Source organism: Ceratosolen solmsi, unplaced genomic scaffold (assembly GCF_000503995.2).
Source record: "Ceratosolen solmsi marchali unplaced genomic scaffold, CerSol_1.0 scaffold11, whole genome shotgun sequence".
Lineage (NCBI taxonomy): Eukaryota > Metazoa > Arthropoda > Insecta > Hymenoptera > Agaonidae > Ceratosolen > Ceratosolen solmsi.
Genome location: NW_011948416.1, coordinates 8824421 through 8846364, shown reverse-complemented (window position 1 = coordinate 8846364; position 21944 = coordinate 8824421). Strand labels below are relative to the sequence as shown.

The following is a 21944-nucleotide window of genomic DNA, read 5'->3' as shown; positions in this document are numbered from 1 at the left end:
CAGCTTCCTCATATAATTTCCAAATAAAGATTTTCAATATTTGAAAATAGACCTGACAGTTTTATCTTATATTTATGTATCAGTAGTTTAATGCTCGATTTATATTTATCAAACGATTTCAACTCGATATTCATACTCCGAATACACCTCGATTACGAATCACATACATCCCTATGCGCCATATACGTGTTTAATCAATTGCTGCGAAAAATTGGTATCGCCGCATCCAATACACACACACACACACGCGCGCGCGCGCGCGCACGCACGCACACACACATACACATACGCACGCGCACACTCACACGCAAACGCGCGCGCGCGCGCACACACATACACACAAAACACACACAAACACACACAAACACAAATTACACATATTACAAGGTATTAAGCAAAGTATGTAAAAAAAGAAAAATTATGTTAATCATCATCGTTTCTCCAATTTTATTATATGCTTAAATGCTAACATTCATCATTAATCATTAATTGATGCTAAATTTTTAATGGACAAAAATAGGCCACAGTTTCCGGCATCGAGCGAACTCATTATTTCACGAAATCTTAATAGCCACATATTAAAACGGAAAGCTTGCATAAAATAATTAAACGCCCTCCATACCTTTCTTCCACATTCTCGCTCCAACACATGCACTCACACGTATGCACTTAACTACGCACGCACTTATATAATCCCGTGCACATTCGCATCGGCAAACACAGTCACCTCGCTACTCGGTTCAGCTGACTTTCTTTCTCTCTGTCTGTTTCTCTAGTGCTCTTGTAAAAGTTATCGGGTGTAAAACGCCAAGATAAGGCATGACTCTCTAACCCTCTATATCCTATGAAAACCACACATTCACCAAGAATATACCATTATAGTGAAAGCTGCTCTATCGCAAATTTCTATAGATTGAAAAAGAAGAAGAAGAAGAGCTTGCTATTCGTGCATGTTGTAAGCACATAATTCTTCAATCGTTTATTGAATATATTGATCGGAAACACACCAAGTTGTAATAATAGTAACCTATTAATATCATAAAATCCAATAATATAAACTTTCCTCGTATATTTTCCGAGCGATCGTAGTTTAAAAAAAGTACAATTAATCTTCATAAACAATTGTTATAGTAATTATATTTCTGAGTAATACTAACATAGTATTCACATAAATATGGTCTGTATGTGTGTACATTTGTGTATATATATATATATATATAATAAATCTAAGATTTATAATATAAATTTAAAATAAATTTCAATTCTATACAAATTATTTTACTTATATTATTCATAAAATTTAATCATAAATAGAATTGGAAAACACATATTGTAATTTCACATTTTAAGTGGAATTAAAGTTTTATAATTTTATTTTATATGTCTATTTAAAGTAATAAAAAACAGTTTTAATCCAAAAATAAAAAGTTTTAAAAATTATATATATATATATATATATATATATATATATATACCAATATATCCAGAATAAAAGTATAAATTTAAAGAAAAAATGGAGCTCATGGTTTTACAATAATTATATTTATATATACATTATAACAAATTATTCTTATTAATACAATAATAATATAGTTTAATCTTTTCAACTAAAATATTTAAAACCTAAGGACGGATATAGATGTTATTTTTAATTCGATATTGCTGTTACTTATAAATATTAATGTGTATCGCTTGAATCTAAAATATTTGAAAGACATAACGATTAGAGTATCTAATAAACCGACTAATATTATATCGATTACACTTTAATTGAATAGCATTAACATTAAACTCGATTTAATTTCATAATCACATAATTACATTAGCAAGTAAGCTTTATCAAAGTCGTACCAGCAACTGGAATTGAATAAATATGAGTGTTAATGACGAATGTTGTATGAGTAATAAATCAATAGCCCAACAAAACATATAAAATTTTACAAAATAATTTGTTAATTTTATTTAATATTATTGCAATTCGTATCATTTAAATAATGGCCTTAAATTTTATTATTATGAAATTAAAAATTCATGCTATAATGTAAATGAAAATGATATAATCCAGTTTACTTTGGTACATTTAGTCGAGTGTTGAGCTACAAAATAATATTAATGACTTCGTTTTGTTTAGAAAATTAATAAAAATTATCAAACTTGTAATTTCGACACAATAGCGATAAATTAAACTAATGAAAAATATTATTTCAAATTTTATTATGAAACTAAAATATGTAAAGATAACATAAAGCGTAACTAATAATGTCTCTGTTCTTTTTAAATAAGATACAATTTCATTTTTGAAGTTCGCAACGTTCAACTTTTGAAATTTTCAACCACTTTACACACATGTTTTTTTATAATTCAAAAAAATGTCATTTGCTTAAACTTTATATGAAACTTTCTTATAATTTACTAAAACATGTGCTAAAGTTTTAACATACTAAAGCACATGGTTCAAATTTTTGAAAGTTTATAATTGAGTTAAGAAACTTTTTACTTTTCTCGGGTTTCTACTGTTTACTACTTTACTGCAGTATTAAACGAACTTTAATTCTCTTCTCGCAAACATTGATGTTCCTTTCATATTCAATTGAATATCCGAATGCAATAATTATCTCCATCGAGTATTACACTCATCATTATTGCCAAAAACATTGGACATCAGAATTTTACGCAATATTAGCTATTTATGTATATGTAACGTAGTGGCCATGTAAATTGAACTTCAAATAAAAAAATTTTTGGTATATTTAGGTATTTTTATATGAATTTAGTTAAATATAAAATTTCAAGATTAATGAGAATACAATTTCAATACAAAATAAACTTTTTTTTTTTTTTTTTATTTTGTTTTTTTTTTGTTTACAAAATAGCATAACCATATGTCGAAATAAAAATTGTGCATTATTTAATTTTATTGGACTGTCAATTTACAGCTTCAATTAGGTAAGATAAACATTATTTAATAGGTGAATACTTAGAATAATATTCAATACTTTCTTGATAATATAAAAACAAATATACCGACGAATTAGGCAATAATTATGATATATTTCGGTAATGATAAAAATAGGATGAATAAATTTTATTATATAAAGTGTTAAGAATATTCGATAAACCTATAATGAAGTCAAGAAAAAATTTAATTTTCCCGTAAATGTCTATTTAAATATGCATGTAGACATCAAAACATATTCCACCAATTTTCAATAATTGTTTTCAATACTTAATTTCCTCCGCAATATCATAACTATAATTCTGTAAAAAGTAATATAATTCAGATATTTAATAGTACGATGATAAATAAAAATCCTTAATTGAATGGATATCGACAAACTGTATTAAATATTTAAATTGTAATTTTCAATAATAAATAAAATATAACTAATAAGTTATATTCGTTACTTAAACAAGTCATTTAAATGATCAATATATTATATAAAATAAAAATATAAAGATACATATTCACGTATTTATTCGTGTACTATTTTATAACTATATATACATATATTATATTATGAGTATATTTCAATGTATTATATTATAATATATTTTATAATAATACAAGAAATATACGTAAATAATGATTGTTTTAATCGACATTTTATTCATAAAGTATTTATGTTGGCATGAAACGTTATGAAAATAATAATAACGATAACTAAGCGAAGAAACTATATTTCAGACGAATTAATATGTTCTATTAAACTACATAGTTTCTTTGTATTACTCAGCATTCTGATCAAATATCTGAATGATTAAAAGATTAGAAGTACACTTGAAAGATATTGGGTCGATCTTATTAATATATTTAATTTAATATAGTAATATGATTATAAAAAATAAATCCTTGGTTGTAAAAATTTTACAACCTTACGTTAAGATATTTTATAATATAAATTGTACATTCTATAATAAACAGTTGATAATTGACTTAAACAATATTCTTGATTTCTTATAAATATTCTTCAAACAATACGTATTAATAGTCGAAAAATATTTATTATACCACGAAGTTTTAAATATTCTATCGCATAACATTCTTCAATTAAAAATTGCTACATATATGATGAAATTCTCTGTCCGAGCGATATTGCTTTTATAAAAATTTTATGTGTATTCGTTTTATATAGGAGAAAGTTTATCTATTCTCTACCTCGCTCATTCTTTTACATAAATAAATCCCGAGTCCTCCTTCCCAAACTAGTATTGACCTACTAGAAGCAAAGCTAAAGAAGAATCGTTATCTAGGCTTCTACAAAGTTGCGAGGAAATAAACTCACGACAGTGGAAAACATCCGGGATATTTAACCAGGTTATATATAGTATTGCAAAACCGTTGATTTTAATCTCTAAATGTAAATACTAAATATTATTCATAATATTTAAGTATAAAGGATATTTAATAAAAATTAAGTGTGTTTAACGTTTATATTGTTTAACACTATAATGTAATATTTATGAGCTTTTATTAATGTTGACAATATTGCAGCATGTGAAATTGAATCATTTTTACAATTACATTCAAAATTACACATAAATCCATTCTTCTTAAATATGATAAAATTTTCATCGAAGTCCTAATGGTATGAAAAGAAATATCAACGTGTTCTTTGAATTCAGTGAGGCCAAAGGTAAGCCTCGTAGTATGCAGAATTCATTAAAATGAATTGTTACTCTCCTGCCGCATATTATTCATCGTGTACAGCTCTGATTTACGCATGTTTTCATATTACTAGATGAAAAGTAAATACAACAGTGAAAATACAAATCATTTTATGAATGAATGAATCTTAGCTTATTAAAATCGAATGATTTACTATGAAAGTGTAATTGATGCAATTCTGCAATTATAAATCTAGAAAAATAATTTTATAGTTTAGAAATTCGTAACGTTTTAGAATTATTTAATTTTAACACATATTAAACTGTATATCTATATCGATGAATGTACATGTATATATACATGTAGCAATTAAATTTATTTTTCCTTCACAAAAAAATGTTATGTTGAAAAATAATTAAATAAGATTTAGATTTCTTCATGTAAAAACTATAAGCATGTACTAATGAAAAACACATGGTCAATTACAATCGCATGTAAGTACACATATACACGTACATATTTTACGTGTTAATATATACTAAATTATCGAAAGATAAATAATTCATGTATAATCGCATAATGTTATTTCATCCGAATAATCTCTGTATAATAATGTAGGGCATTTATTATTAATATCAACGTCGCTGTCATCGTCATCAATATTACTATTACTGTTATAGAGAGTAATAAGATTTTTTACTACATGTAAGAACTCAATAATATATACATCGTATAAATAAACCAGTAATTCACGGATAAATAAGTTAGAAATTTATATTTTTAATTATAAGTTAAATTCCTCGCCTAATATGTTAGAAATTAATTCTAGTAAAAACGAACTTCCCAATTTAATTTTGTCCTATTAATTTTTTCAAAATAATTATTGAATTTATTAATTGGCTTTTTTCTGCAATTTTATTCTCCCCACGAATTGTTCATAGATTAAATTAATGCTTTAAAACAAAGAAAGTGTAAAGAATAAATTTTTAACTTTAAAATGATATATATTCGTACGTACGACGTGAGTTTTAATCACTTTTGTCGTTATTTTACAAATATAAATACTTTTTTTTTTTTTTTTTTTTTTTTTTTTTTTTTTATGTATTTGAGACTCTTCGGCTTATACGCGCTTCTCAAATCAATAAGACAATCATTGAACACCCCTTGACAATATCTTGCCATCATTGTCACATCGTGCATATATTATTTAAGTATCCGCCTGAATAAGGATAAATGACAGGGGAAAATAATTGATTTTATTAAACTAGCATCGGTTATATTTGGACCTATACTAAGATGTCAAGCCTTTCGAATGAGAAAGATAAGAGCCTCGTTTAAGGTGGGTAGGGATGGAAGAAAGTAAGGCTGCTCTGCTGATGAGGGTGAAAATAGATCGAATCCCCGTAATAAGGAAAGTCGCGGCAAATGCTTCAACAAAGCCGTGCATTAATTACCCTTGACTATTCAATGCACTATTAATCTCGCAAAAGTAATTAATGTCTTCGTTGCGCCACTGCTTCGTTATCATTATTCTCTTGACTCTATGCAACTACGATATGCGATGAAACGATTAGGAGGAGGACTAAGGTCGGGAGGGTGGCAGATCGGCAAATCCTGTTAAGCTACGGACACCGAATCGGGCTACTCTTGTCTCTTACCAAGGCGTCAACTTCAGCCTTCTTCGACCCCTTATATCAGCGTGGGGGAGCAGGACAGACTTCGACTTGAGCCGCGTGTGGTTATGAATTAATGAACGCCCTGGAATGTCAGTCACTAAGAAGGTTGTAGCATCTGTGAAGAAGAAGCGAGCGAATTGGCTAATTAAATTATTAATTTTTTTCAAGCCAGGAAATTCAGCCTCGTTATGTTATTGTCAATTGTCTAAATTTTGACTCTATAAATAACCATTTGATAAGATGTGATAACACTTATCAAAATATACAACCAGTAAATGGTGTAAATGTAGAAATATATAATATGAATAAAACAATAGACCTTTAACAATATATTATATAGACAATACTAGATTTCATTAGCAGTCACTTCCATTGTATAACTAACTCTCTTTTCAATTTCAACAATTCCGTGTATTAAGAAGGGGATAGATAAAACCGAATTTGTTAATCAATAGTAAGAGAAAAGATGTATTAGCTCGTTATGTATATTGCTTTTTTTTCAGATAATAATGCTGAAGTCTATTTATATATGATTGAATAATATCAATGATTCAATAATTAATATACATTCAATTCATCTTGATATTAAACCACTAAATAATTAATCTTCATATAATATAACATTCTATATTGAAATGTACAGAATTTATCCAATAACTCATTAAAATAAATGTGTTTGACAGTTCATGTCTTTATGCACAAGAAACACCCTACACAAATACAATATACATCATCACACAAAGTATTAAAGTTCGAGTTTGCTTGCGTCCCAGTCGAATTAGCATGCATTATTCGTTACCTCTCTCGAGTATAATTACGCCAGAATTGTTGAAGGTGATAGGCAAGAGATGAAAGACAGAGAAAGAGAAAGATAAAGTAAAGGGAACAATGCAGCCGCATATCTTAATAGATTCAGTATTTGAATTAATAAGTCGGCCTGCCCAATTTTCAATGTTTTCTTTGTTATGTCGCGGTGTACGCTATTTCATGGTCTCAAGATCATAAAGATTACAAGATTATAATACGATTGTAGTAAATTTTTTGTGATTAAATATAAAAATGATGTTTATTATTCTATTTTTATAATTGAATTACTATGTTTGATAAAGTGGTCGATTTTATGAAATGAATTGTTAATTTTTATATATTTTTCATGAGAAGCATAGTATTCGATATATCTGTATAAACAAATTATATAATATAAATACGACAAAAAGCATTTATTTTATTAGTATTTTTTTTATTTTATTTTTTTTTTTTTTTTTTTTTTTTTTTTTTTTTTTTTTTTTTTAGTAAAAACCGAAATTTTGAACATCTCTCATTTTGTCAAAAAAAAACACAAAACGTAATAACATTTAATTATAAATATCTGAAAATTTCATCTCTGTCTATATTATAGTGATTTATTTGTCTCCTCCCAAATGAAACGGTTAATATGATTCCCCACATATGAAACGCAAGCTGCAGTTGCCGATTGCTAAACCGACGGATTTCTCATTCTACTATTTAGCAAACATGAAACACATTGACAAATACAAGGCGCCTTTGCCTCTTGCTGAATTTCTATTTCATCTCAGATTCAAGCAACATTGTTATTCGAAACTACTCTTAAGAAGAGACGACGTTGAAGATCTTCTAGCGTCTCTCTCTCTCTCTCTCACTCTCTCTCTCTCTTTCTCTCTCAATATACCAAGACTCGCTCACTAGCTCTCCCTCTCGCTCGCAGTATTCAAGTTCACATTTCAACTGGATAATAGTGGAACAGTTATACCAACCACCAATGAGCATTTTCTTCTTCGTTCAATATAAATATTCATTCCCTGCTGAATATCTACGGTTTAACTAATTTATCCATGCAACAATAATATAGAAAAATGGTTATCTTATAAGTGTCTTATAAGTTAAATAAGCTTCATAACCCATTAGTTATGTAAAAAATTTTATGCTACATAAAATTATGAAAACTTTGAAAAATAAAATTTATTAATACCTAGAATATGTGAAGAAAAATCATTTTATTGAAATTTTAATTATTATAAAATATGCAACATAAGTATGTATTTCATCTTATTTTATACAACAACAAAAAAATCAATTCAAACAAGTCTTGTATCGATAAAATTTTTAAACTTTATTGACTTTCGTCTTATTTAATATTTATTTATTTTTTGACTAAATAATTTATTTCATTCAAGATAGAGATCGACATCTTTACGATCCAATCCTAATCTTCCGACCACATTACCTAACTTGTTCTTAATAAAATTTCTCATTATATTTGACTAGCCTCTGATAAATCTAGATGGACTTTGTGCACAATCTATTGAATATAAATATATGTATATATAAAACAAAATCATTCTTCATGAAAATATTTTAACATTTCTAAGGTAATTTATATTGCTACAATTTCTAATCTATAAGTAAATCGATTACAATATTTAAAAACTAAAATTGAAATTACTTTTTCCCATAACTATTAAAAACAGACTAATAACTTATTAACCTATAATTCATATTATTGTTAGTATTTCGCTCGAAAATTTTAGATAATAATAAAGCTCTAAATGGAGCTTTATATGTAATATTTAAAATCAATTTAAATATTCATATAAATTCGTTTTTAAAGAACGTATTTCGAACTAATACATTGTGATCTGAGACAGTATTTTTTTTTTTTTTTTTTTTTGTAAATCTAGATTATTAATATTAATTTTCCATTTTATAATTTTATAATGATTTTAATGCGCCTTACAAAAATATTAAAGATAATGCGAATTATTCAATTTACTTATTGTTTTTATTAAGAAAGATTCAATTATCTAAATATTTTACAAAATAATTAACCTCAAATCCAGTAATATCAACAAATATTATTCAGTTAAATTAATGTCTTTTAAAAGATATAAAATTTCAAAAATATAATATACTTTTATAAAATTTTCACAAAGGCGAAGAGGCCTATTGATACATATGCATTCGCACACACTCGTCAATACTCAGATCTATTAATATTTTTTCACAAATGTATCATATTCAATTATACTAAAATTGAATTATTAAAATTAAATATTAAAAGTCGTTACGACAGTCAGACATTCGTATCCGCTTAAATAGAGAGGATTACGTCTTTATATTCGGAGTATGAAATGCATATTAAAGTGACAAGGTCTCTTACCAGTGACTCTATTATAATTTAATTTTCTCAACATATTTTCGAAAAGCTTACAGTTGCCTGTGTTTATTGTGCATATAATACTATCTTCTACTTATTTACAAGAAAATAAAATTTAATTAAATTACAAAAAAAATATTATATAAATATTGTGTCAAGCATGGAAGTTCCATCATTCACCACGGGCCTTTTATTTTACTGGTGATTTACGTGAAAACTCAACTCTGCAATTCAATTATTTACAAATCTAAAATTATTGTACGTCTATAGAAAAAATTTCTTCACTTTTCGACTAATGAAGCATCGATGTCGTATTGATTGTGAGGAACAATCTTCGACTTGACTATCAATATCTTACATTCCGATTTCGTTCTTTCATACTTACTCCCAACTTCACGAGTATTACTATTATTATAATTAGATGTATCCAAAAATACCTTCAATTTTATTAAATTACATAGATTACGTTGATGTAAAGTGCAATCTCAATTCTAATGAATAATCGTTTAACTACCTTTCCTACAACAGTATGGAGTATATGATATTCGAGTAATACTATGCTCTTTTTAAAGCGCATTACAAATAATTATTTTTATTTCTTACTTGCTTCTTATTCTCTCTCTCTCTCTCTCTCTCTTTCTCTCTCTTTCGTGTAGAAAATTTTAAACAATCAACGGAAGTCTATTGTGCCTTATCATTTTCTCTAGGATTGTGTCGTCAATCTTTCCTTCGGAACACATAAAAGTCGCATCAGAATGATTTTCGTGAATTCGCGATAGATAAGTGAATGGCAATATAAAAACTATATTAAATATGCGAAAATCGATGCATTATGACTATAAATTAAAAATTATAACTATATGTTATTTATCAGCAATATTATTGTAATAATCTGTAGTAATTTATATACTCGATCATAATATTCATTAAATTAATATATAAAATGTATAGTTCATTCTGATATTATATATTTCTTAGTGACAATAAATTATGGATACAAAAATAATAAATTTTTTATATTGATATCTAATCATATACATTTTTATTCTTATTTAGATGCTGAAAAAGATATTTTTTTTTTTTTTTTTTTTTTTTTTTTTTTTTTTTTTTTTTTTTTTTTTATACAGACATGAAGAAATGCTTGATAACAATATTTTCAATGTTGGTAATCGTAAATCACATTCGTAAATCGAAATCCTGAAATCATATCACTTTCAAATTTTCCTTCAAATTCATATCCCTAGAGATTTCCGATTCCCGTTTAATAAAATTTATCAATTTCATTAGATTCAGTTTAAAAAAAAAAAAAATATATTTTCATGAACTTGTACATAAAGAAATATATTTATAATGGAAAATTCACAACTTTAATGGAAAATAAATTCAATTTAAGCAATAAAAATAATTTCCCTCTTTATCAAAATTTTCAAAAAGACGGAATATCAATCTTATAACTAAATTTTATTCAAGATTTTTCATAAATATAAAAAATATTCAAATAATTGTTGTCGAAATGTCAATAAAACTTTGTTGAAATAGTATACTTGAAAAGAAAATATAAAAAAAAATTGATTAACGATTATTTATTCAGATTTTTTTTTCAATAAAGTAAATGGATTTTTTCGTCAACTCCATAAGTATTTGGGATTCAAAATTTACAATGTCAAATACTTCGAATGAAATAGTTCTTAAGAATTCAATGTATGGTATTGGAGCATATAATATATGTCTTTGATCTTGAATTTCAACATGAAGTAATGTAAACTGACATCGAAAAAGTGTCAAAAGCTCTGTGTGCTTCTTGCTAAAGGCACACGAGATCGAATCGTTATAATCTTGACATTTTCATGTTTCGAGCAGAAAAAAGAACACGAAGTCGTTGTCGCAGTGCTTAGAACAAAGTAAAGTTAAATGTCACCGAAGCCAAAATTGTTGAGAAACTCACCTAACCTTCATTCGTTCGTGTCATTTCATTCTTTTTTTTTTTTTTTTTATACACTTCTATTTCTAGTTCTGTTTAACTTGTTAGCCTGATTTATAATGAGAAAAATATACAGTAATTGAAAGCTTATTTACTTTTTATTAATGTTAACTCACGTCACGTAATTTTGAACATTCGATAATATTTTTATTTTTATTAATAATAATGTATAATATATTTATATTTATTTAAATTAATTGTTTATTTAAATTATTTAAATTCTATTATATTTATAATTCACCAGCAAGATAATAACAATAAATAATAACTAATGATTGGATCTCATTCAACCTTGGAGTAATACTTATCATGAATGTAACATCCATCTATTTAAATAAAAGCTATTAAATAAGAATTATTAAATACTTAGCTACTAATTTATTAATTGAATACTTACCTACTAATTGAAAGCACTCGTCTTACGAATTATTATATCTTTATATATTTAATTACAAACAATTATTTATGAGTCAAAAAGTTGTAAAGATAATGATTAATTCGAATAATTTATATATTTTGAAATGAAAAAAATAAAATAAGATAAGATTATATGATTTTCTATAAACATCAATTAGTTTACAAAATTAATATGTATTATAAAAATTATTAATTAATTATTAAAGGAAAACTTAAATTGTCTGTTATGATATTAACAATAAAAACAATGGGAAAATTTTATTAGAATAAAGTTATATCGCATGTAAATATTATCTACAATAGCAATTTTCGTTAGTTTAATAATAAACATGCGTCATTAGGAAAACTTTTCATTATACCGACAAGAAGCATCGCTCGAACTTCAACTGCGAACATAATTTTCTGTTCAAAAATACACAACTGCAAAATAGAAAATCCAGGCACTTTTCATCTTTCGCGCTTGTCCAAATCGAGTTGTTAGTTCCCTCGCGCCATTTTTCTTTCTTCTTCTTTTGACTCGTGGGCTGTATTAGTCCGCTACGCGGTCGACGCAAAAAGGAATTACGGACTGATGCATTTATGCGACGCAATTTTAAACGGATTACCCCTCGCGGTTTGCCCGCACGGATTCAAAGTACATTAGCGATGGTATAGAGGGGAGCCAAGGAGAAAGAGATGGCAACTTCCTTTCCTTTCTGTTATCGGCACAAAAATATATATCCTCAAGGCAGCTTTTGAGGCGCCTCGCTTTAAAAGATAATTTACTGAGAGCTTCTTTTTTGCATGATGTCATCTTCTACTATGCTAAACGAAAAAATGTATAAGAAAGAAGTGAAGGGGAGGGAAAAGAGCACAGAACTAAATTCGGATCATTTTCAAATTAACAATTACATCATTTTCGTTATTCACTAGGACTTACTTTTATATATCGCAAAAGTTAAATCAATCATTGTTATTACAACATAATGAACAATCTATTTTCCTTACTAAAATACTAATGAGAATAGTGACGAAATGCCTAATATAAATGATTATTTATATAAAGAAATATATTATTATCAATTTTCTTTTAAAAACTCATTATCGTGACTTTTGTCAAATAATTCATTCGAAAGAAATTTATATGTATAAAATTTTGTAAATTATAATACTATATCCAATTTAGCATTCATGCATGTCAATCATATCGTAAATTATTCGTGTTATTTATAATTAATATAGATTGACAAAAATTTTAAAGAACATTTAAATTATACCGGAAAGATTCAATATTTTCATGATTATTACAAAAGATTAAAATTTTGATGATGAATCCGGTACATCTGCCATTAGTTCAATGAAAAAAAATAATATAACATGTTTCTTCAGGTGATACTGTTCTCATTCTCAACTTTCTTCTTCCGATTATTCAAGGGAAAATTATGTATAATAATGATAAATTAAATCGATTTAAAAATTCATCATTCAACACAATTCCTATAAAGCATTTATTATTTAAATAATTTGAAACGTATATTATTATTCAATATGTTAAAAATATCTAGAAAAAAAATTCTAATGATATTATAGATATTAAAATCGTAAAATTTTCAAATATCTATCCAACTTCATTCAAAGAAACTTATTTGAAAAAATTTATTACTATTAATTTCAGCATTACACGTTTCAATTAAAATAAAAAAAAAAAATTAAATGATTAATCTATAGTAAATGTATTATATATACGAAGACACATAAACTTAATTTGTTGATGAAAAGATAATAGAATAAAAAAATAATCATGAAATCTTTGACAAACGAAATGTCTATACGGAAACGAGATATAATTATTCTACGATTCGTTAAGTTCACATAGCTATTTAATGATAAACAGAACTATATAAATTTATATAATTTAATAATATTATTGTATATCAGATAGAATAATTATATAATTTCGGAAACCTACAGTATAATAATATTATTCTATACATGTTTATAAAATATTACATAAATTTTGAGTCTATGTTTGTCCATTAATTATGTACCGTTGAACGTGACCGGAAATAAAAACATAAAATGGTATATGGTAATTCATTTATTTCATTTAAAGTAAGTTTATTTCATCGAAGAGTAATTTAAAAAAAAAACCATAAAGATATTTATTCTCATTTAAAATTATTACCAATATAATTTATATTATTTCACAAAAATCGTAATAATATTATAAATATTGAAATTTCAAAACTTTCGAAAGACTATCCAACTTTATTTCGACAAATCTATAAAAAAAGAAAACAGATTATTTTATAATAAAGTGAAATTTTAGGATATATTCTTTGGTATGTATTAATATGAAGTATTCTATTAAATTAAAAAATAATAAATTTAGTATTATAGTTTAAGAGAAATTCTGAATATTAAAATGAAATTGTACAAAAACAAAATAATGCTAAGAAAATAAAATTTCATTAGATTCGATAAACTATGATCTATTGAATGGAAAATTAAGCGCGCGCGCGCGCGCACACACACACACACACACACATATAAATATATTATGCATATGAATATATAGAAAATTTTAAAATATCATATCACTACAGCATGTGTAAATTTATTTAATCGTTCAATCAAATACATAGAAATAGTGACTTAGATAATGACATGACATGCATGTTATTTTATACAGATAAATGTTTTTAATACATCTTTACAAAGTTATAACATAAATTTATTATTATATTATATATTATAAACTGTATTTCTTGTTTCATAATATGCAAACTAGTATAAATCTATCTTACTGCAATGATATTATATCTCTTGGCGATTAGTCCTCAAAGTTTGAAAAAAGTATATATATCGGAAAAAGATGAATAATAAAAGTGATAATAGAAGTGAAATTTTACAATATATAATGTTATTAAAATATTTAATACTGGTATTATGTAAAAGGAAAAATATGGTCTTAATATACTATTAAATGAAAGAAGAACAATACATTAAAAATATATCTCAATTCGTTATTTAAAAAATTTATACAAAATTGTATGAATTATACGGTTGAAATTCAGAACGATTTTAACTCTTTGATTAATGTAGTTAATAATGAATTGAAATAAAAAATTATCAAAATCAATTAAAATAATAACTATTTGTAAATATTCTTAAATTGTAGACAAAAAAGCTTGGATTCTTATATTTGTTTTATGAATAGTAATATTAATTATTAACAGTATAACTTCATTATCACTAAAAATCAATAAAAACACTGTACAGTTTTTCAACAAATATTATATAATACAATATTATTTAAAAAATATATGACTTAAATTAGAGTAGCAAATGGTAAAAGATTTCTGATTTAACAAAGCAGTTTTACGTTATTTTTTTTTCTTTCGCTTATTTGATTTTTTTCTTTTCGCCGCTGATGTTTCCTATTTATCTTCCTGTCTTCCTTGCTTTGTCCAAGTTATGTTAAATTTGTTTGGCTATTTCTCTTTTCTCACTCTTCCTTTAATTTACTATTTCACCTTTGTTTTACCATTACTTCTTATTTTACTTCCCACTTATTTCTTCATTATGCTTTAGAAATGTCGAATATTTGCTCTTCTATTCATTTTACAATAAATATGCTGATGCGTGCACACTTCATAAATTATGAAATTACCTAAATTACTTCCAATACAATTTCCCACTATTTAATAATATAAAAATACTTACTACGCAATGCAACAATATTATATTTTACAAAGAGTATAATAAATTGTATATAAAAGGTTATCTTGCAGGAAACCTGTTACTATATTATGGAATATTTAAGCTACATAATCAAAATAAAATCATTATTATTTTTAAAAAATTAACAGTTCGATTAGGATAACATTGTCCATTAACCAGAAGTATAAAATCATAAATGAAATACAACGAAATGTCTAGAAATCGACGGAAGCATAGAAAAACTTAAAAAGAATGAAGTAAGAAGAAATCAGGGCTTAATTCTGCTTTAATTTACCGAGAACGAAAGTGGAACGCCGTTGTTTTCTGCAGTTTTGCTTAATTAATAGAATCATCAAGTTTGCGTCATGTCATGTCCCTCGGCTCCATACAATAATTAATACCCCATGGCATTCCTTTAATTGCTTTATGATTTGCATACCGATTTTTCTCCCGTATACGTTTTTACATTTATTTATTATTACCTGTGCATGCATGCAGAAACAATACTTTTATCATAAAAAACTTTTTTTTTTATCATTATTACTGTAAGGTATATTAGTTATAAGCGATTCATTACCCGTTTTAATGATAATTATTTATTTAAAAAACAAAAAAAAAACAAACTCTTTATATATAAAAATGCCAAAGCTGCAATATTTTAAGTTTGTTGTTTACATAACATAAATAAGTTATCGCATTTGATCATTCACATAATTATCGCTGCTTCTGTTATATTTATTATATTAACATATATCGATCAATTCTTCCATTGTTTATATTCCAGTAATTTTTAAGAGAGCCCCATATAATTTTGTATATTTATAAAATAAAAGAAAAATTCTTAATAAAATATTGGAATTTATTTTATGCATTTCTTTATGTATTGTACGTTATATTAAGTTTAACATTATGCGTTAATAATAGACTTAATGTTTCCAACTGATAATAGTTAATTCTTATATTAGAAAAGCTTAAATTTAAAAAATATTATTATGCTCGACTATGTTATCAGAAGACAGAAGTCATCTAAAGAATAGTATGACAAGAATTTTTCAGACGGTAAAGAATCTTGCGATGAAAAAACATTTCAACTTTTACACTCAACTATAATTTAGAAATTAACATAATATTCAAAAAACTAACTCCAGAGTGAAAAGTACACTCGGCATAGAATAAAAATTACAGTGAAACTCTCCGAAACTCACTCCAATAGAGATACTATCCCGTTACATTTGAAATGATTTCATTTATATATATATATATATATATATATATATATATAGATTATATGCTTCAAGTACGAAACAACCCCATTCACAAATCAATGTATGTGTACATATTTTGATGCGTGTTTACGTACGTACATGTATATGTTTTTGAATAACTTATAGATATTGTTATTTTGTTTTGTTTTTTTTTCCAGAGAAATCTTGATGGCCAATAAATAAACGTATAATGCAAGGGCACAAAAATTTAATAAGATAAAAAATATGTATTTATAACATCAACGTATATTTATGAAGCAAGTTATGTCGTAAGTCCACATAATGTAAACTGCATGAAGCTGATTGATAGTGGAGTAGAGATAAGAGATCTCCGCCAGTGAAACTTTTACCAAAATATCATAATAAATTAATGGACTTAACCATATGATAGCTATAATATAATTTATAATGTATCAAAGTAAAAAAATTAAGTATCTTTAATAATTAGTTTCTAACGAGAAATTACAAAATTAATTAAATATACTGCAAATTAAGAAAATACTGAAATGTCAGAATTACTAGTAAAAAAATCCGTTTTACTAAATGGAATTAACACAGATTAAAGAAACCATATACATACTGAAGTACTATGTTCTCATTTTCATTGAAATAGTTCCATTTAACAAATAAAGTCATAAAATTTATTAACAATTGAGTACAAATAAAAATTATTTCCATACGTTCAAATTTATCAATTGACGAGCGCTTAACTATAATATTAAGAAAAGTGTCGTTTATTGAAATAATAAGAAATATCCAAATCTACGATAACACTTCTTGAATAACATAGCATTATCATAAATTATATTTGAAACTATTTTATGTAAATGCATTAATACTTTCAAAATCTATCTTTCATTGAATATAAATATATTGAATGAAAGGAAAGTATATCAGGAAAAATGTATCATGATATTAGACGAATGAAATAGATATTTTCATAGTTATAGTATATTCATAGTTTAAATTGCTTGTTCTTGTTTTTGTTACAAACCATCAGTTGTACATACATTAAACGAAACAGTGTAAATGCAAATATTTCATTAAGGGAGAGCAACAAATGAATAGGAAAAAAAATCTATGAATATAAAGCATTAAATTTTGTTTGAAATTAAAAAAAAAAAAAAATAGTTTATAATTTAAAATGGAACAAAAATAATAAATGACGAGATAATTAATATTTATAGAAAATCTATGATTTTACTCTTTCAATAGAGCATTGTAACTTCATTTACAATGTTTATAATGAACCGGAATAATAATATAATTTGTAGTCGTATAAATGCATTATAAACTGTCAAAATCAAAACAAACGTACAATGCATAGTACGTAATTTAGAATTATAAAGAATAAGAATGTAAAATCTTTGAAAATAATATTCGTCCAATAATATTTACGACGACATAAGATGATAAAAGCCAAGTTCATAGGAAATGACAAAATAAGTGAAAAAAAGCTTTATGCCTCAGTTAATAGTTCAACAGATAACTAAATCATATGGATTAGCAGGTAGCTCGAACGGGAAAACAAAGGACATATATTAAGCTTTAGTAAAAAAGAAAAAAAATAATAAAGCAAAAGGTCGATTAATTTCTTATAGAATAGAAAAGAATTTCTAGGCTTGAAAATAATAGAATATATTCAAGTGTCTTAATTCATTCGGAACAAATTTTTAAAAAAGTCTATTGTTCATATACTGATTAAGTGATGAGCATTATAATTTCTATCGATTGCGTAATGATCATGTTAATTTATGTAGTTCGATAATATGATAGGTTGAGATAGAAGAAATCAGAACAAATTTATTACGACTATGATTAAGAACTATAAATCACGAGCATTCATCGAAAAGTTTTAAATTATAAATTTCCGATAGACTCGATTTACCGATGCTATCCAGGAAATATCTCTTCGCTCGAAACAAAACTTTCTTCATCAATAGTTTTGCAAAAGTATTTCTCCCCGAAACGGCATATCGGGAAATTGAATAACGAAAGCCGAAAAATTGAAAATATCGTATCGGAAATGTCGATAACTCACCTTCTTTTTTCTTGTTTACGTTCTTTCGTTTCACAAAACGCAATGACTAGACCACAGTTACATTAAAAATACAATCCATTTCGTATCGTAAATGCGATGTCCATTGGGGAAACTTGATCCATTTACCACTATACTATGCAGAGTTAAAATAAAATTTTTCCAATTTATGTCCTATTATCGTTTCATTAATCTACATGTAGAATACAGTTGATTAAACATTATGCATTATGCTTAATACAGTTAAATGTGTAAGTGTAAGATGTATTGTCAAGCGTCATTCGCGTATAAGGAAAAATGAAATTTGAATTCATTAGCGCATAGGATACGAGCTCGAATATCCTATTGATATTTATAATTGATTTCACTTCGCTCTTAGTCCTGTAGAATTTCAGCATCAAATGCATCGATTCAAATGTATATCGGAGTATCTCGCGATGCTAAGTCAAAGGTATATTGACTTTTGCTAGTGTACAGTCCAACCGAGCAGAAAATGACGTAAAATTATTTACTCTGCTTCAATGAATATTAGATTGAATATCTTTTATAAAAGTACTGACTAATAAAATCCTTCTTCCGGTACTTTGCACCTACCTTGCAGTCGATGCTAATTCTCAGACTAATTGACTGTTACAATAGTTTAGAAAGTTCAATTGTGAAAAATTAAGGAACGTATTTATACTTCGCATCTAACATTTCCAAATAAATAAAATTTTAAAACAGACAAAATAAGCTCATTTATTATTAATAATTACGACATCAGTGTATAGGAATTAATTTTATATAAGCATAAAAACTTGTTATGATAAAATAAATTATAACATATCACTCGTATAAAGTCAATTGTTTTAACAGTCCCTAGTAATGTAAACTTCTTAATGTAATATTTTTGACATCAATTTAGGATTTAAAAAATGATTATTAATTTAATTAATAATCTTTATAAAATTTCATTGAAGATAAATGTATGAGAAGCTCGAATAATTAATTGCAATTGCAAGAGTTATTAAAATAAAATATAAATAATTTTTTATGGTAAAACTTATTAAATTAATTAAATATTCATTAATAACAAATATTTAATTAACTTCTCTAAAGGAAATTAATCAAGAGTCAGAGAAATATCTAGAAATCATAACCTACTCACATATATTTATAACGAAGCCCTATGAGGGCCGTATGAGTTATAAACAACGTTACCTCGAATGAAACATAAAAATTTTTTTTTTATTGCAAATAACTGGGAACTTAAACGATTGCGTTTTAATGTTGACTGTTCACCGTCCAACATCACCAAAATAAGAGGCCATTGTGTTTAGTTACTAAAAGAGCACTTTCTTTCCTATAAGCATAATATTAATAATTAAAGTCCTTCAATTTGAGATTATACGTTTATTGTGATATACTACAATAATATTCTATATCAACTTAGCAATTACTATGATAATGATACAAATGAATCTAATAAAAAAAAAAAAAAAAAAAAAAAAAAAAAAAAAAAAAAAAAAAAAAAAGAATAAAGTCAATGTAAGAAAAGAACAATAGCAACAAAAATTCAGATAAGCAATATTCATTTATTGAAATTTATATCATTATAATTGCTGTAAAAAAATACCAACTCGTATAGATAGAAAATCGATATTGATCATAGTACACCATTTTTTTTTTATAATTACAAATATATATTAGCCGTTTTGTTGTTGACTTTATTAAAACCAATAGAAGCTATTTACTTTATCTAAATTGAATTAAGGCTTTAATAAATAAATTGATATAAACATATTATTAGCTATTCCGAGTGATTTATCCAATCTTTTGATTGATAAAGTAATATATAAATCTTTCGCTTAATATCCTATAAATATCAATTAGATATTCTTTTTATCTTGCAACATATTTAAATTTATCGGAAATATTACAATATTATTCCGATCCTTTCAAATCATTAAGAATGACTGATGTATTAAAATGATTATCTCACAAATAAATAATCATATTTTCTTCGTTAATATATACGTCAAAAGCTAATGTTGATGTATATAAGCTTCTAGTGTTCTTTAAAGTAAAGTAATTGCAAATGACACAGTAAATAGCCATTTCAATTAAAACTGTAATAAAATTTCAAATCCATATAATATGAAAGGTAAACTATTATATTGGTTTAATATTATCTTTATAGATTGGCATTTTAGTATATAAAATGGCAAATAAACACATATTTTTATGAGTTGGCTCTTATAATACATGTAGTTACTTTTTTTTGTTTTTTTTTTATTTTGTTTTTTTTTTGTTTTTGTTTTTGTTTTTGTTTTTGTTTTTGTTTTTGTTTTTGTTTTTGTTTTTGTTTTTGTTTTTGTTTTTGTTTTTGTTTTTGTTTTTGTTTTTGTTTTTGTTTTTGTTTTTGTTTTTGTTTTTGTTTTTGTTTTTGTTTTTGTTTTTGTTTTTGTTTTTGTTTTTGTTTTTGTTTTTGTTTTTGTTTTTGTTTTTGTTTTTGTTTTTGTTTTTGTTTTTGTTTTTGTTTTTGTTTTTGTTTTTGTTTTTGTTTTTGTTTTTGTTTTTGTTTTTGTTTTTGTTTTTGTTTTTGTTTTTGTTTTTGTTTTTGTTTTTGTTTTTGTTTTTGTTTTTGTTTTTGTTTTTGTTTTTGTTTTTGTTTTTGTTTTTGTTTTTGTTTTTGTTTTTGTTTTTGTTTTTGTTTTTGTTTTTGTTTTTGTTTTTGTTTTTGTTTTTGTTTTTGTTTTTGTTTTTGTTTTTGTTTTTGTTTTTGTTTTTGTTTTTGTTTTTGTTTTTGTTTTTGTTTTTGTTTTTGTTTTTGTTTTTGTTTTTGTTTTTGTTTTTGTTTTTGTTTTTGTTTTTGTTTTTGTTTTTGTTTTTGTTTTTGTTTTTGTTTTTGTTTTTGTTTTTGTTTTTGTTTTTGTTTTTGTTTTTGTTTTTGTTTTTGTTTTTGTTTTTGTTTTTGTTTTTGTTTTTGTTTTTGTTTTTGTTTTTGTTTTTGTTTTTGTTTTTGTTTTTGTTTTTGTTTTTGTTTTTGTTTTTGTTTTTGTTTTTGTTTTTGTTTTTGTTTTTGTTTTTGTTTTTTTTTTTGGT

The 21944-nt window shown here is 25.2% G+C and overlaps 1 protein-coding gene across 1 annotated transcript in view; it reads left to right on the top strand.

Annotated features, from left to right (window-relative positions):
* LOC105359497 (uncharacterized) overlaps positions 1–21944 on the top strand; it is a 224319-nt gene that overhangs the window by 157220 nt on the left and 45155 nt on the right. The gene's annotated exons all lie outside the window — the stretch shown is intronic.